This window comes from Grus americana, chromosome 24 (assembly GCF_028858705.1).
Source record: "Grus americana isolate bGruAme1 chromosome 24, bGruAme1.mat, whole genome shotgun sequence".
Taxonomy (NCBI): domain Eukaryota; kingdom Metazoa; phylum Chordata; class Aves; order Gruiformes; family Gruidae; genus Grus; species Grus americana.
The window spans coordinates 6,887,304-6,898,745 of NC_072875.1; the positions used below are offsets into that span (position 1 = coordinate 6,887,304).

Below are 11,442 nucleotides of genomic sequence, written 5' to 3' on the forward strand. Positions count from 1 at the left end.
GATGTCTCTTCGCGTTTGTCAACCATTAACCTACCATCCCACTAGAAGAAAACAGAGTTGTAAGAGCCAGTGCTGGAAACAGCTTCTAAGATAGTCTCATCCACCTCCACTCTTCCCTGGTGCACTCGACTGAACAGGAGCTGAGCTTTCAAGTAAAGCTCTGAAATCTAGATGTGACAGTCACCCACTCTGTCTCGACTTCCTTTTGTGTTTTGGGGCTTATTCAAACCCCAAACTCAAAATGAAACTTAGGAAGTAGGAACAGAGGCAGACAAGGGGAAGGAAAAGTTTCTGCAATAAACCCAAACTCCCCCGGCTCTATGAAGCATGTGTGGAGGAGTCTGCTTGCCATTTCTTTTGATGTGATAATGAGGAGCTAATGCTAACCTGGGGAAAGAGACAGCTCTTCTCACAGCTATGCGGAGCTACGACCTAGCACTGATTTGCGCCAGCCAACGCACATCCCAAATCTTTGCTATCTTAACTTCTGGATTGCCCGCAAGTGTGTTAGTCCAGTTCTTAGTGAGCTGCTGTTATAATTAACACTAATTAAGCTCTTGTTTTGCAGGTGCAGCAGCAGAACCTAAGGCTGAAGGGCACCCAGAGACTAAACTTCCCACTGAAGCTGACTGTAGCTACAGGGCTAGAAAACACTGGCGAGGGGCACTGTTTGAATGTGTGCGAACTTGCACACGCGTGACATCGCTTCGGTGAATAAACTACCACTGCGGCTACCGCCTGGCTTTCGCTGCCTGTGAGCTCAGCAACAACAACAAAAATGCAGTAGTCATAGCACAGTGCTAATAATGGTGAATTTATAAAAAAAAAAATTTCCTTGCTAGGCTGTCAGAATTCAGAAAGGTTCCTGACAAAAGTAGATGCCTTGGTTCTTTCAGGTGGGAATCTTGTTGCATTAACTTCTCTTCTAAAAACGTACAGCCTTCCCTTTCCAGAGAGGGATGGGTGCATACAGGGTGTAACCAGCAAGGTACGGTCTGCCTCTCAAACTCAGCCAGTACGTAGCCCTTTCATTGAAACAGGATCTTACCTCTAGCTTGTGTTTTTCCCAGCAATTGAAAGAGATAGGCAAGAGGTAGAGCCAGCAACTCCTTCATTTAACTACAAGGAATGGTATTTAGTTGATTCCAAGGGATTCCACAAATGTTTTTGCATGAGAGTGCTCCAGACAGAGCTCAACCAAAGCCCGGCATGCACACTTGAAGTCCTGGGTTGTGGCCCTCTGTGAAACAACAATCCACTGAACATCACAGATCAGTGCAACATAAAACAGTCACTTCCAGCATCTTCTGTGGTTACTTAGCAGAAAGCACAATCTATGGGACAAAAATAATATCCTGAAGATAGAGTTTAGGCAATGCACATCAGCATGCTAGTTTATTTAACTGGCATATTTTAATACTATTTGCAATCCACTCTTAGGAATGAAAAGCAACTCAGCATTTGTTAGAGCAGGTCATTGCTCCGAGTTCACTTCAGGACTCTTTTCAGCTCTACTCTGGCTGCAGAAAAAGTGACCCCCACTGACTCTAATGAAGTCTTTTTATTACTGTTTAATGTCGTGTGTGTGTGCCTGGCAGCAGACTAGCAGCCCTGGGGACAAAAGGCCTCTATTTAGCCACAAACGGGTACTGTATGGACAGCCTTCCCCCAGTGCTGCGCTTTTGTTACACCCCAAGGGTATTCAGGTGACTGGAGAGAGCAGCCAGGGAGCCAGAAGGGGTCTGTCAGAGAGGCTCACCAGCACAGTGCACGATAGATTAGCAGTCACACCCTGGCAAATAGCCCTTGGCTTCTCTATTTCAGTTAGTGTCAGCTGTGGTGGAGCTCAGAGCCTTGTCCCTCAGCATCTGACTGACATCACCTGGGACTTAACGCTTCAGTCGTGGCTAACCTAGGCGAGATTTGAACTAGAGATCTAAAGGTGAAAAACCATCAAACCTCATTTTAAATTCACAACATACATGGCTCTGAGTTTTAGTAAACCTTGCAGTAGAATCCTTTTGGTGTGAGAAGGGTAGTGGGAGGGTCCATAAGAGAACCAAAACATGAATTCCTGCTGCATAAGTAGCATAGTGGTTGCTGACCACACATGACTATAGCAGACCCTGTCTGTGCACTCTTTTCCCCTGCAAGGGCTAGAACTGCTCTACCAGGGGAATCTTCTGCTTTGTCAAAATTCCAGCGCTTAAGCGGAGCAGTGGATCTCCTCTGCAATTAAGTTTTATTCTTTTATATGCAACAGCCCTTCAAGCCAATTTCTGAGATGCATCTTACTACAACAACTTCTAGGGAGTCTTTAAGAATAAAACCAATTATTCCATTTTTCCCCAAAGTGTCTATGTCCAGTAAGTAATCTGCATGGACTGGTAAATTCAAGAACTATAATTTAACTTCTGAGCTCTTGGATTTCCACATAATTTACTAACATTAGGAAGATTTTCAGCAGTTTTTCAGTCATTTGGGAGCTTAAGAGAACCATTTCTAGATTTTTTTTCCCCCAGACCTTGCAGCAGGATTCAATATTTATAAGGAATTCCCTGCCTCAGTAGCAACAACTGACAGTTATGAAAAATAAGTACACTATAAAATGCATTAATATTTTAAGTCTGCCAAAGACTGCTAGATGAAGATATTTCCAGCTTGCGCCTGACTGGTTGATATTTAGTTCAAGTGAATATCTGACAAAAGGAAACATATCTAGGAGGGAAAGGAGAGGGTGTATGGGAACTCGCAACAGCTACAGTAAAATATTTTTCTATGTTTACACAATAAATCAGCAGCAGAATCAGGAAAAGAACCAGTCTTCTGGTTTCTACTCCAGCCACTTATTCAAGGAAGCAACTGTCTACTACGTATTCAGATATTGCTATAGGATTCTGTAGTACATGAATAAAACCTTTCCCCATCCTCCAAATAAAATTTTGAGATTGTGTTGAATCTAGGCTTTTCCACAAAAATGCGAATAATTCATGTTTAATGATGCAATGGAGAGAAAGATAAATCTTCGTATCACTGTAATAAAGTGCCTTTTTATGAACACTCCTGTGTGCTCGCTGCCTGACGATACTGGACATCATCCAGGTCTGTTTACAGTGCCAGCATGTCTGTGTCCCTGACTCCTGGCGCATCTGTACATTTTGTTCTTGGCATATGTGTATCTATGGAACCAGCTGACCTTGAAACTCTCATCAGAGGGGAAAAAAAAATAAAAATCAGCAGCCTGAAAGCCTACCACCCCCCATATATTTCACAGTTATTATCAGAATATTTTTCCTCTGTTCAGTTTGCACAGAGATGACATTCAATAACACTGAAAATGTTCTTACTGTCCCTAGAGAGGCCTGTTCAGACTAAACCCAAAGGAAATTAAAGACCTATCAAGCAATACCCCAATACAGGATCATAAATATAAAACTGCAGGCAGTGACTGGCTAAAGCACTAAGGACAAAATGTGCTAAAACTCTTTGACTTGGGTCCCTCCATTCCTGCTGCCCCTGTATTCCCTGCTCTGCAAGGAGATGGGGAGGGTTCCCCATTGCTCGTTATTACTGCGTGCTCACATAAAACAGAGAGGATGAAGCATTTGCTGTGGGACTAATGTGCCATAGTGCACCGCTTCTGTGACAGCAAGGCTTTGCAGCCATTGCTAAAAATACACACCTCTTTCAGATGACAGTAGAGTGCTCCCTTACATGCTGTAATTTGTGCAGCAACAGCTCACTAAATTTGCAGCAAAACTGTCGGATTTACCCTGCAGTCATTGAGTGAAGCTTCCCTTTCTGGTTGGATTTGCCTGGGGCTTATTCTTTTGCCACTCCATGCACTAACTCAAAACTTCAGATCTGCCTAGTGCTAAAACTGTACAAGAAAAGATGCTTTACCCAAACAGATGAAATTTACTTCACTTTTCTGTTAGTAATGAAATTCGTCCACTGTTTAATATATCTGAGCTTGAGATTAAGGAGATCAGTGTAAACTCAGGCCATTATAAAACTTTCTCAGCATGCCATACAACCATAGAAATAACTCAGATGACTACAGGAGTCACACTGCTCTCTGTTGTAACAGCAGACATAAGGAATTATTGACTAGATCTCCCAGAATGTACCAGTGTAAATGAGGCATAACACCAGAATTGTAGGCATGTCAAAAAGCATAAAAATAAGTTTTCCCAGGAAATATGATGCCATATGGACATGGTCTTTGTTCTGGTGAAGCATCTTTCAGTTCGCCAGGCTCTTCTATGTCATAATGTTTTCTAGCAAGATGGCTGGGTTATGTCATCTCAGCACTTAAACTGCCTTGGGCTGTGGTGTTTCCACACTAACGATGCCACTGGAACCTGCAGATTCCATACTGTTCCCTTCACAGAGAATGGATTCATTTGTACTGACAGCTTGCATACACCTTGTCATACAATAGAGTTATTGAAACTGAATTGCCAGAAAGGCTACGATCATTGCTTTGGATGATTTATCTGGGACTTATTCAGAACTCTGAGTCAATGCCAAGAAAACTCCCTCATGTGCCTAGACCAGATGTTGTTGTCATCTGAACTATGTTAAATGTGAGATAAAACTACTAAAGCCAACAGATACGTAGTGCTACTATCACCCTCGTGTTGACTCAGAACTACACTCCCCTCTGTGTCGACCCCATCCCCAAAAAATCAGCAAAACAGCCACAGCTGGACAAAAAGTTCAGCCTCTCTGATTTCACTTGTTGCTCTGCAAAATGGTTTTGGCAAGTAAGAAAACGTTGACTATTTTATTTTTAATTGATGACAGTAGCCCTAATTTTAAAAGGAAGATAGAGCCTTGTGGTACTCAGCCACAAAAAGGGTAACAGAAGTGCTTAATGCCAAAAGCTTCGCCTCCCCCCACACCTTTCTTTCATCTTTTTAAGAGAATTTCCCATCATATACAGAGCCAGCATTCCCTCAAGCAGTCCCTGCACAGGCCAGTAGAGGGTGGTGGGCAGCCACATTGTTTTTTCACTCTCGGGGTAAAGCCACACATCTCTCAAACTTTATTTAACCATGTATCCTATTTGCAAGAAAGTACACAAGGTGTACGCTGAGGTTCATCTCAGTGTGGGTGATAGAGACCTACGGAAAATCTTGCTACAAGAGATGAAGGTGCCTACCTGGGCATAAATAAAGCTCCTCTTCAGAAAGCACCTCATGGCTCTGTGGAAGTGGATGTGACAAAAACACATGGTAAAGGGGAAACTTCAGCACAAAAAGACTTCAGTGTATGGATGCATTGTGAGAGGAAGGGCTTACAAGATTATGTCTTCAGCTATGTAATCTTGTCATTGAATCTGTTATGGCATTATCAGGTCGAGAGCGATAAGGACATAACCTTATTCAGAGTTGCCTAAATTCCTGCTCCCTATTCCAGCTCTAAAGCCAGCTGCCTCTTGAAGGAAGCTGTTTATCACCCAGAGCAACTTATCCAAAACGTAATTAGGAACAGTCCATCCAGAGCTGTGCTCACTATATCACTGCCCCTCAGAGACCATGTTTTTTCCAGCCTGCATATTAAGCCTTACATACATGAAGACATACCGCTGACCATTCTCATTGCTCACGCAAAACTAGCAGGCTACAGCTGATACTTCAGGCTGCTTTCTACTACCAAACGTGGTAACAGCTCTCTGCTATCAAGCCTGTTCGTATTGCTCTGCCGAGTGACTCGTTTTGATGGGTTCACTCATCTGTAAAACAGTCATTCTTTACATGGCTATTTCTAATGTCCTGACCTTCAAAAGCAAGGCCTAGGGTTTTTGCATGATCGTCTAGTAAATGTACTTCCGTAAAGACAGCATGTAGCCAAAATATCTGCAGTTCTTAGCTGGGAGAAAAAACCCAGGATGCTTCATATTTTTTTCTTTTGACAACAGCAGCCACACACAAAATCATGGCAACTTTTATGGGTACAATGCTGCCATTAGAAACGAGGACAAAGTTACCACCCAGCTCTGTTATTACTAGTGGTAAAGGGTCAACAGTGGTTTTACCAGAGGGACGGCAGGAACTACAGGGGCTATAGTTCCCATTAGCAATGCCCCCGTGGCATACATACTCTTCAGTCATGCTTGCAGCTGCTCAGAAGTACAAACTTGGCTCCTGGATCCAGCTCTCCCTATAGAGGCATTGCCTGAATTTCACAAGGCCGGGCTCCATGCAACTGTGAGCTAAACTCAGACAACAATCAATCATAATCATTTTCCTAGTGAAAGAACAGAACAAAGAGCATAATACATGTAAAGAGGATGTGCTGATTTCTTCACTACCCTGTCCTATGTCTGTGTTGCCACTGGGACCACATTCCTACTCTTGGGAAATAACTAAATAAACAATCACTCCACACAACTTGCTCACTTCCTTACTATGCCTAACACTGTGAGCTCCATCCAACCCATTAGCTGCAAAGGGAATTCAACAGAGCTCTAATTCTTTCAAGCGATATGCTCTCAGCTTTCTTCATGACTCCCATGAGATCAATGTCTGACTTCAGTGGGTCAGGATATCAAACCAGGCTTTCTACCTTGCTTTGCTTTTCTCTGCCTTGGTTATCATCTGTAAAAAATAGAATGATGACTGCTTCCTGTATCTTTCTCTCCCTCCCCTGCATTCCAAAAGAGAGGGTGAATTTCATTTATCAATGCTGATAGAGTCCATGGAGACTTGCAGATAAAAAGACTCAATGTGAAGCAGAATATAACGTTCTACCTTGCAGATAGCTTATGTTTTCCTATTTCTTTTCAAAGCACCTACTGACATTGCTAGGCAACTGGGACATTGGCCAAAATAAAACCAGTAATAATAATTAAACAAACAAAACCTGAGTCTAACAGTCTATAAAATGCAGCTGAGGGCTGTCAGGTGAACAGACAACAGATGGAATCAATTCCTAAAGCTGGAAGAAAGAGAAGGCTGAAATGGTCAATTGTCAGTTGAACCAAAAAGTAACCTTAGAGATACATCCCAAGGGGGATGCGACCACCATCCAGAAGGTCCTGCCTCAGAGGACTCTAGAGGCATGGTAATATTTGGGAGCTTTTGAGATGCAGCAAGATCAACTTGTCAGATTGTCAAGGAACCTGAAAGAATGGCAGTACAAGGGATGGCGACTGTTGTGCAAAGAATAATGCAGTGTTGTATCCATACAGAACTCTTCCAGTCTTCATCTGCAAAGTACAAAGGGTGGAAAAACTGAGGCACAGACAACAGACTTACCTGAAGTTCATATTCAGTTCTCCAGAACTCTGTTCTTGGTTCTCCAGAACTAAAGTTCGTATTCTATTCTCCGAAAACCGAATTTTGCTGGTGATATTTAACATAGCCCCAGAAAGGCAACTGCAAGTAAGTACAATTTACCCTAATCTGCTTATTCCTGTTCGTATAGCTGTTTTCTGGCAGACAGGAGACAGTCCCCATGCAGGTATGCCACCCCACTCCTTATCAGGCTATCAGGTTTGCTCAAGCAAGCAGGATATCACGTGCACCAGAAAAAGCCTTTGGCTAGACACATCTGTGCTCACAGCAAACCTGGACCTGATGGCCTCAGGGGTTCTCAGAGGTTGATGTAAGGACAACACCTGGAGACCAGCATTTTAGAAACATCTCATGCCCTTGAGAACAACTTAAACGTCCATAAATACCTTTTTAGAGCTTACAGAAGCATGTTTATTTGGAAAACAATGAGAGAGGAAACACACAGAGGATGAAACAAAGTGTGATCTCATTTTAAGGCTTCATACCATTTGATCAATTGCAGCTTAAAACCTCCTTGTTAGAGCACAAGACCTGAGACATCTGTGCTCCTTCTTCTACCAAATTAATAAACATTGTCACTGAGTTGCAGCTAGTTACCACTTTTAATACCATCATATATAACAGAGGGATGAGAGCTCTAATATCTAATGCAGAAGCCTGATGCTACTAGACAAACCTAATTGAAAATCTAGAAACAAATCTTCAGTAGGTGTTAACTGGTGACACCAGTTAGTCAATGACTTCAAACACTTTCCTACATACAGTGTTTTAAAGTTCTGTTTTCCTAGCATCAAGTAGAAAAAAGTATTTCAGACACCCCGAGTCAGGTGCCAATGTCATTGTTCAGAGCAATCACCAGGTTTGTAGCATCACACACTCATATTTTCATCGCAGATTGCTTTGCTTCGGAGTGCTGAAGAGAAGGGGCACAGTGACAAGGACAGAGCTGCCAACAGAAGAATACGGTGCTTTCTATCAATACGAGCCTTATCTTTTCCTCTGTACTTTTTAAAAGGAGGGTTCAGTGACTAGAAAAAGGGAAGTGACTCATGACTTCACAGCCCTCACTGTGTTCTGCATGGGTGATTACACACCCTCTACGCAGCTACGGACTCCTCAGAGGTGCTGTTAGCTCCCTGAGCCCTCTGCCCTGCTCCCCGTGCTTGACTGTGCGGCAGGCTCGCTCCCCAGCAGCGAAACAGCCTTGTGCTAAACACTCGGCTCACTACAACCAGGAAGGAAAGAAATGCCTTTGTTGCAGTCCACCCATGCCCTACATTTTCAGGGGAAGTAAGGACTTCTCGGGCGCTAACCTCCTCTGCCAAGCAGCTGAATTACAAGTAAATACAAGTAATGAGCTTTACTCCTTCCAGTGAGAAGTCGGCATAATTTCCTCCATGAACAGAGTTGCATAAACCCCACTTTCCCCACATAGCATTATCAGCAGAGGTGCTCTACCTTGCGGGTTTGCCAGGGGACTGGGGGGGATTCTAGGCCACACTGCTTCAGGAAATCTTTACTGCAGCTATGCTCTTCTAGCGTAACAACTTAAAGACAGTGCTAAATTCTTGTCCCCCAATTCTCTGTGCTTCCTGAAAAGTCACAGAAAAATTAAGTGTGTGAATGTGTCTAAAAGACACAAAACAACTCATCAGTAGGCAGCCAAGTTTCTATCTCATGCTATGAAGTCACAAGTACTGTTTTTCCCTCTCCCAAGCCCACCCTCACTGCTCTGTAAAGAAGAGGGCAGATGATACGAGGCCTCTGTTGCTGTTCCACTACTGACTATGACTTCAAGGAGTTAAATAACGTAGGTCTCTGCCTCTCTGGATTTCCACATGCATTGCCAAGCCAGCACAACAGCCAGCTTTGCTCTTGAATTTAAATAGCCTATGCATTTAAATTTTGTCATTACAGTTAGCAGAAGAGGCCAAGGGCTCCAACTACCTGCTGTCTAAGAATAAGGAAGGCTGAAGTGATTAGGAACCTTTTACTGCTATTAGTAGCAATGCTTGAAGGTGCTGGAAGGGATGAGGGATATAATCAACTTCATCTGTTACGCTGTTCTTCCATTTCAGACACTTGCTGTCCTAGAGTTTTACACTTTCTTCAAGTTTATCTCCATGCTGGCATGCATGGCTATTTATTTAAGGCAGGGTGTCGGTTAACACTCCCTGCTAAGAGGAGCAGAAACCCAGTTCTTGTATTTATGTCTCAGCTATGATGTTGCTCGTTCCCAGAAAAGGAAGTTTTGGCAATGAATCACAACGGTACCTACATCAGACTGAAGATTCAGTCTCCCCTTACTGCAATATTCATTGCTACACTGCTATCTAGAATATGCTCAGCATTTTACTCATACGAAATGAGACATGACTGGAAGGACAGAATCATCTCTCCTGGGACTCAGAATAAAATTGCACTGGATTTCAAATCCCTCCCCATGGTAAGCACAAAGTAAATAAGTACTGTGAGGCTGCCAGCCTAGCTACAGTGAAGTTAATGAATAAACAACCGCCTGCAGTTTGACTTGCCTACTGTACTTAAAATATGTATCTTTGATTACATCTTAGGGAGACCTCCTCTTCTATAAATAATCATTCCAAAAGATAAAGGCATTAAATCTTTTTTCCGTTGACAAAACAGAGATTATCAACATTTATACATAAAAGCTGCTTTAGGCAAACCGGCTCTTCATAGAGGACTTGCTTTTTATAGAAAATGTTGACTTTGTTGTGGAAAACAGAACACTGAAAAACAAGGAAAAAATTGCAAATATAGCAAAGGACATTCTGAAAATGTTAGCTCAGTCACACCTTGTTTTCCTCCCCATTTCTTCTTTGTAGGAGATGCTCTCAAAACATACATTCCCAGGAAAACAATAGGGCAAGCTCAGGAAAGGGAAGATCGCTGGTAATTAGAGGAGCTGCTGGCATACTGAGGTCACTTCCGAAAATGGGATTTAATTGCTCAGTTATGGATGCATTTTTGGAAATGTTACCCTAGGTGAATAAAGTAATCACTTTAACAAACACAATAGCCTAGATTTCCAAGAGTGTCTCAGGCGATTTTTGAATGTCCCAACATGAGAGACAATAGAGAGAAGTGATTTTGCAGTGTACTTTGTGGGAATCTCTTGCATTTAAGGGGTCTCAGAGCACCTAGGAGTCATTTGTCACTTGTGAAAATCTAGGTCATTTACTCCCCCCTCCTCCTGCTCTGCTTTTTTTCATGCCAAATATAGAAAGAATTTTCTGGCTTCAGACTGAATAAAGTTGTTAATTACACTCTTTCCTAAAAACCTGCAATTGAAATTCACTTGGGGAGTTTCTGAAAGCTGTGGAAAGCTATTCTTTTTTATAATATTCTTTTGACATGTCTTAGAGGAAAAAGGAAGAAAGCCCATTTGCTTTTAATTTCTCAGTTTTGAGGATAATATTTAACAGAAGTAAATCCCTTTAAGGGCTCAACTACGCTCTTTGAAGCTAGTGGGAAAAAATCCCACTGAGTTTCACTGCAGGAGAACGAGCTTGCTGCTTTGAAAATTTGTGTTAAACAATCTGCAGTATGTTGTGTGATGCAAGAAAATTAATTTGTGCCATCATGAACTGCCAATAGGTGAAAAGAATAGGATTCCTGCACGTGCTAGGCCCGGTATAAAAATAACCAGATTATTTCAGAGTATACCACATCAATTAGCTCCTGGTAAAAGTATCTGGAGCAATTCCATCATGAATTCCTGGTGCTATAAAAGCCTGTATGTGTTGGTATCACTAACAGCATACCTGCCTCACAGGAATGTTAAGGAGTGTAATAGATGGATTAACATGCTTTGGAGATGAAAAGTGCTGCTTGAGTATTATCAAATTTATTATTAATGACAGAGCTATTAAAACAATGGGATGGCTAATAACTGAGCTTAATTCCTTATATGAGCGCTTTTTGCCTTCAGAACACTCTGGGGCAAATGCTTGCATCACTGAGTCACAAAGTTCCTGTTGGTTTCAACTGTGTGAACAAATCTGGCTTTGCCCAAGCATTAAATAACTTTAACACACAAACCCTTTTTCCAGCCTCCTCTAAGACTCAGAAGATCCTGCCTGCAGGATGTCCTCCACCTGTCCCTGGTAGGTGGCTA

The 11,442-nt window shown here is 42.4% G+C and overlaps 1 protein-coding gene across 3 annotated transcripts in view; it reads right to left on the bottom strand.

Annotated features, from left to right (window-relative positions):
* KCNJ5 (potassium inwardly rectifying channel subfamily J member 5) overlaps window positions 1-11,442 on the bottom strand; it is a 51,629-nt gene that overhangs the window by 24,338 nt on the left and 15,849 nt on the right. The window contains exon 1 of one of the 3 annotated variants that reach the window (XM_054802909.1): window positions 7,266-7,309. The exons of the other annotated variants lie outside the window; for them this stretch is intronic. The gene's annotated coding sequence lies outside the window, so the exon portion shown is untranslated. Of the gene's footprint in view, window positions 1-7,265; window positions 7,310-11,442 lie in introns of those variants that run through there. 3 annotated transcript variants of the gene reach the window in all.